This window comes from Delphinus delphis, chromosome 3, assembly GCF_949987515.2.
Source record: "Delphinus delphis chromosome 3, mDelDel1.2, whole genome shotgun sequence".
NCBI classification, from domain to species: Eukaryota; Metazoa; Chordata; class Mammalia; order Artiodactyla; family Delphinidae; genus Delphinus; species Delphinus delphis.
The window spans coordinates 146,291,429-146,297,371 of NC_082685.1; the positions used below are offsets into that span (position 1 = coordinate 146,291,429).

General features: G+C 42.4%; 1 long non-coding RNA gene across 1 annotated transcript; it reads right to left on the minus strand.

The window, feature by feature from the left end:
- Positions 1-210: 210 nt before the first annotated feature.
- On the minus strand, positions 211-2,002 carry LOC132422293 (uncharacterized). The gene is made up of 3 exons (XR_009518843.1): positions 1,905-2,002; positions 1,126-1,236; positions 211-446 (listed from the first exon to the last, which is right to left on the minus strand). It is a non-coding gene; the product is annotated as an uncharacterized lncRNA (long non-coding RNA).
- Positions 2,003-5,943: the final 3,941 nt, after the last annotated feature.

The following is a 5,943-nucleotide window of genomic DNA, read 5'->3' on the forward strand; positions in this document are numbered from 1 at the left end:
GACCCATATTTTAGGAGGGAGCATTTTCGATAGCTATTATTTATTCTTCTGTCTATTCATGTATTAATTCAATACATTTGTGCCTACCCTATGGATGAAAACCTTCCATAGTATTATGACAGATACAAAGAAATTTAAAACAGTATCCCTGCTTCAAAGAACTTAAAACCCAGCTGGGGAATAATTCAGTTAGGATATATTTGGCTGCAAGTAACAGAATTCCTGAGCAACGGTGACTTAAGCCTTGTAGACCTTGGTTTATCTGCAGTAACAAGAAGTCTGGAAGTCCGCAGTCCCGGAGCTGGTTTTGGGGCTCAGTGATATCTGCTGTCATCAAGACACATCCTCTTTCTAACATCCTTTAGGCTTCTTGTCCTTAGGTTTGTCACCTCATTGTCATGCAGTGGCTGCTACAACTCCAATCTCTACATCTTCACACTAGTGCTCTGAGAAGGAAAGTAGAGGCATGAGGAAAAAAAAGAGTTTTGCAAGATAGGCTCCAATATTTTTCTTAAAGGAAAAATTATTTTTGCCAGGTGCCCATCAACAGACTTCCCCTTTATCTTCTCAGCTGGAATTGGGTCACACTCCCAACCCTAGTCTAATCCTGAGAAAGGGAAATGGGTTCCATCATGATTCACCTCTGGGTACCTCTGTGATAGCTGACCAAAGAAGGAAGGAAATGGCTCACAGGGTAAATACATATATACCAGTAGAAGCGTGAATCAACAATACAATCCTAGATTAGGCAAGAATCAGCCTTGTCAATAGGCCAACGTTTAGGTCCTGGTTCCCCACCTCTCCTTGTGTGTATCTATATGACATTGGTTAAGACACAAGCTAGAGACCTGGGGTCCTTTTCCCTCCTCTGCAAAAATAGCAATGGAGAGAATGGAGGGCATCTAGGTGAATTCTCCATCCCTACCTACTTACAAATAAATTCTGCTCTAGTTCTAGATAGTGGGATAAAAGTGTATTACAGCAGACAATTAATGTGTCGAATGTGGGCCCTGGCACTGTCTGTCCTTCACCTCTGAAGGCCAGGCCAGTCCCTCCAGCCCTGCAAGATCAGGCTAACCTCATCCTCTGGTTAACAAAGAGGCTCCAGAGTGAGAGGTAGCTCACCTAGGCTTTGAACTCTGGTCTGGAAACATTTGTCAAATCACTGCGGTGTCCCAGTTTCCTGCCCTCTTAGACGGCAGCAATCGTATCTACCTCACAGGGCTGTTGAAAGGACTAAATGAGAGAAAACACATTAAGAACTTAGCACAGTGTCTGGCACATAGTAATTAATTTTAAATTGTTGAAGTTAAAATTATGATCTTACTTCCCTAAATGGATTCTAAGGTTGAAGCAAGGACTATGTTTACTATCTTGTTCACATGTTTTCTTTACTGACAGCCCCCTTCCCACCCACCTTGCCTGATATGTCAGATGTTCATTAAGAGTGAATGAATGCCACCTGACACCCGTTAGGATGGCTACTACCAAAAAAATAGTAAGTGCTGGAGACATATAAGAGAAACTGGAACCCTTGTGCATATGGGCAGAAGAGTAAAATGGTGCAGCCAGTATAGAAAAGAGTATGGTGATTCCTCAAAAAATTAAAAATCTGATTCAGCAATTCCATTTCTGAGTATATACTCAAATTAATTGAAAGCAGGGGCTCAAACAGATATTTGTACACCCATATTCATAGCAACATTATTCACAATAGCCAAAAGATGGAAGCAACCCAAGTGTCCATCAACGTGGATGAATGTATAAACAAAATGTGGTATGTGCATACAATGGAATATTATCCAGCCCTAAAAAGGAATGAAATTCTGACACATGCTACAATATGGATGAACCTGGAGGACGCTATGCTAAGTGAAATAAGCTAGTCACAAAAAGATACATACTGGATGATTCCACTCATATAAGGTACCTAGAGTAGTCATTTTCATAGAGACAGAAAGCAGAATGGTTTCTGGTAGTCGGTTTCTTCCGGTGGTTGCCAGGACCTGGGAGGAGGGAAGAATGAAGAGCTGCTTTTTAATGGGTGTAGATTTTCAATTTTGCAAGATGAAAAGGGCTCTGGAGGTTGGTTGCACAACAACGTGAATGTACTTAATAGTACTGAACAACACACTTAAAAATGGTTAAGATAGGGGGCTTCCCTGGAGGTCCAGTGGTAAAGAATCCACCTTCCAATGCAGGGGACGCAGGTTCAATCCCTGGTCAGGCAACTAAGATCCCACATGGTGTGGGGCAACTTAGCCCGTGTGCCACAACTACTGAGCCCGCGTGCCTCATCTAGAGAGCCCACGTGCCGCAAACTACAGAGCCCACGCGCACTGGAGCCCACACGCCACAACCAGAGAGAAGCCCGTGCACCACAACAAAGAGCCCGCACACTGCAACGAATGATCCCACATGCCTCAACAAAGATCCTGCACGTCTCAACGAAGACCTGAAAAGCCAAAAAATAAATAAAATATATAAATAATAAATAAATCTAAAAAAACATGCAATCATTTTTTTAAAATGGTTAAGATAGTAAATTTTATGTTAAATGTATTTTACCACAATTTTTTAAAAGGTTTAATGAATAAATGTATTGATACATGCTTCAGCATGAATCATCGTTAAAACATTAGACCAAGTGAAAGAAGCCAGTACCAAAGGCTACTTACTGTATGATTCTGTTTCTAAAATGTCCAGAAGAGGCAAATCCACAGAGACAAAAAGTAGATTCGTGGTTTCCAGGGGTCAGGAAAACTACCAAAACTAAAAACGACAACTACTAAAAACTACTGAACTGTACTCTTTAAAAGGGTGACTTTTATGGTATATGAATTATATCTTAATAAAGCTGTTTTTAAAAAATGAATGAACAAATCAGATTCTAATTATATCCATATCATTGGGATCATTTTAATTCAGTGTCAGTTCCAGAAAGGAGGTTTATCTTGAATAATTTGGGTCAGAAATACGGGTAGCAAGACATTCAGGTGGGTCCTCTGGGCAAACCTCAGTCTGGCAGTCCCATCAGCCTTTGAGATTTGCTGCCTAATGGCCTGGTGAGGGTTTCTAGAATCCCCAGGCTTTAGCAATTGACCACAGGACCCTTATCTCCCTGAAGCCACTGGCTTGTCTAACTGTGGAGTCTCCTCAGGGCACTAGGACTAGAGAGAGAGTACATATCTTCCCCCACAAACACCCTGCTGGGTGTTCAGTTTACTACTTGTCATTATAATGATGCAATTGCATGCTACTCATTGATAATGTGCAAAACAATCACTAGAGAGTATAAACAAGCAGGTGGTGAGCAACCTCCTTGCAAAACACTAAAGGTAAACTTCAAAAGGTTTTTTTGTTTAATCAGTTTTGCAAACCTGTGCAATAATCCCAGATGTGTAGCAGAGCATATGTGGCAGCTTGGAAGTGACAGTGACACATTCAGTAAAATGACACATTGTCAGAACCAACCACGGGAGAAAACCCCAAGGCAATCAGGAGCCAGAAAGTGGAATTACGACACACTGGCAGGCCTTTATTCCCATCAATGAGCCAAACGTTTCATGCTTAAAAACACCTTCTGTCCTCCTAACGCATTTTCATACAGCACGTAAATTTTAAGTTGCTTCTCCTGAAGATACTTTCCTCATCCACCCAACAGGAGCCTATGAGACTTGTGCTAGGAGCGCTCTCTACCATCAAGACCTGTATCCTGGTGTCTGGTGGGCTAGCATTGAAGGTTATGTCTAGTCCCCAAGACCACCAACCTGTACTGCACCAGACCCAGCATTCAACTCCTCTAACAACCTGAATGGGCTTCTAGAACTGGGTCTTTGAAAAATTGAGTACTTGAAAATTAACAAACCATTCCAAAGACTGGAATATAAACATATGTAAGCAATGTAGGCCCAGAAAAAAATGATTATTATAACAGGCATAGTTTTGTGAATCACTGATCCCTCTTTTCTGAGAGACTGATAAGTTCTTCAAGCCCCAGCAAAGAAAGGCAATCACCAGTTTTGTCATCTGAACCCTGGGTCCCTTTCTGCAGCCTCTTGTGGGTTCTACCAGTGGTGCAAAAGGCTCTGAGCATCTTCTTAGTTCTTAGCCACAGAACATGGGTTGTCTTTATTCTCTCTAGCTGCTCTTCTCTTTTTTTTTAATTGAGATATAATTTACACACCATAAAATTCACCCTTTTAAAGTGTACAGTTCAGGGGGGTTGAGTATATGCACAAGATAGTGCAGCCATTACCACTACTAATTTCAGAATATTTTCATCACCCCAAAAGAAACCCCATGCCCAATACCAGTCATTCCACACCCCTTCCTTCCCCCAGTCCCTGGACTCCGCTCATCTACTTTCTGTTTCTTTCGATTTTCTTATTCTGAACGTTTCATATAAATGGAATCATACAACATGTGGTCTTTAGTGACCAGCTTCTTTCACTTCCTGTAATGTTTTCAAGGTTCATCCATGCTCTTGCATATATGAGTATTTCATTCCTTTTATGGCTGAATAATATTCCACTCTATGATATGTTATATTTCTCATCTATTCATCACTTGATAGACATTTAGGTTGTTTCTACTTTGGGGCTATTGTGAATACTGCTGCTGTGAACTTTGGTGTACGGGTTTTTGTGTGGATGTGTGTCTTCCTTTCTCTTGGATATATAACTAGGGATGGATTTGATGCGTCATTTGGTGACACTAGGTTTCACTTTTCTGAGGAGCTCCCAGACCGTTTCCCACAGCAGCTGCGCCCTTTGGCTCTGTGGGTGCTCCTTGCTGTGGCAGCACTTGGGCGCTTTCTCGGCCTCTGCCTTTTGTGCCCCTCATCATCCCACTTGATCTGCAGATCTCTCTTGCAACACACTTCCAGGTGCTATGCTCTTGTTTCCTCCTCCTAGTTTCCCTGTAGATCAGCTAACCTGCCCCCAAGCAAAGAGAAGGGAAAGAGAACAAAAACGCCACGAGGGCCCTCTGGAGGCTGTGTGCTGTATCCCACGCTTTATGTGCACAGAATAAGACCATAGAGTGTCCCACCTAATCGGCCAAGAAACTGACACCTGGGCTAGTTTTATTGCTCCAACCCGCTTCCCGGGCCTCCGTGGCAATGTTACTCAGACGATGTGTCACAGAATCTGGCGGTGCTCCAGAGGCTCAGCAAAAAACCAGCATTTTCTGCCAAACAATGAATATTTCAAATTCCTGAAAAATCCACTCCTCGTTTTTATTTGTTTCATATTTCGAAGCTCCAGGAATCTGTCTTGTTCACAGCTTGCCCAGGACTTAGAACAATACATGGCTTACGGTAGTTGTTCAATAAGTACTTATCTAGTAAATGAATTTTTCTGCTAAGAATTTGGCAAATCGTGTGCTAAGGCATTGACTGACTGCGTGTCAAAAATTGCCCAAACAGTATTTTTAAAAATATTCTTTACTGGGCCCTGCTGAATCAGCCTCTCTAAGGTAGGCACTGAGGTCACTGTTATCAAATTTCCCCTGGTGATACAGATGGAGATTTCTGAAGACCCTAGTCTGGGTGCCACGGCTTTGAGAAATGCACCCTTTGTTTGTCTGGCCACAGGGCTGGTGACTTTAATGGTTACCCCGCCCCTCAGGCCTTAGGGGTTCTCACTCTGGTCCAGGACCACAGTTCAGCAACCATATGTCAGGGGTCTCTTTCTGGATCCACTGGCATTACAGTCCACTGGCCACTGCTGGCTTCACTCCAACCGTTAGATCTTTCAATGCAATTGATGATTCTCCATGTCTGGAGAGCCCCACAAGTCAGTCTTTTCCTATCCCTCTACTTTAGACTTGCTTTCTTATTATTAAGTAACAGAGATTAAAGCCATGCTACTTCGAACACCACAAGTTCCCCATGGCTGCAGAAAAGAATCTCACCACTTATATTTTATAACTCTCCCCACT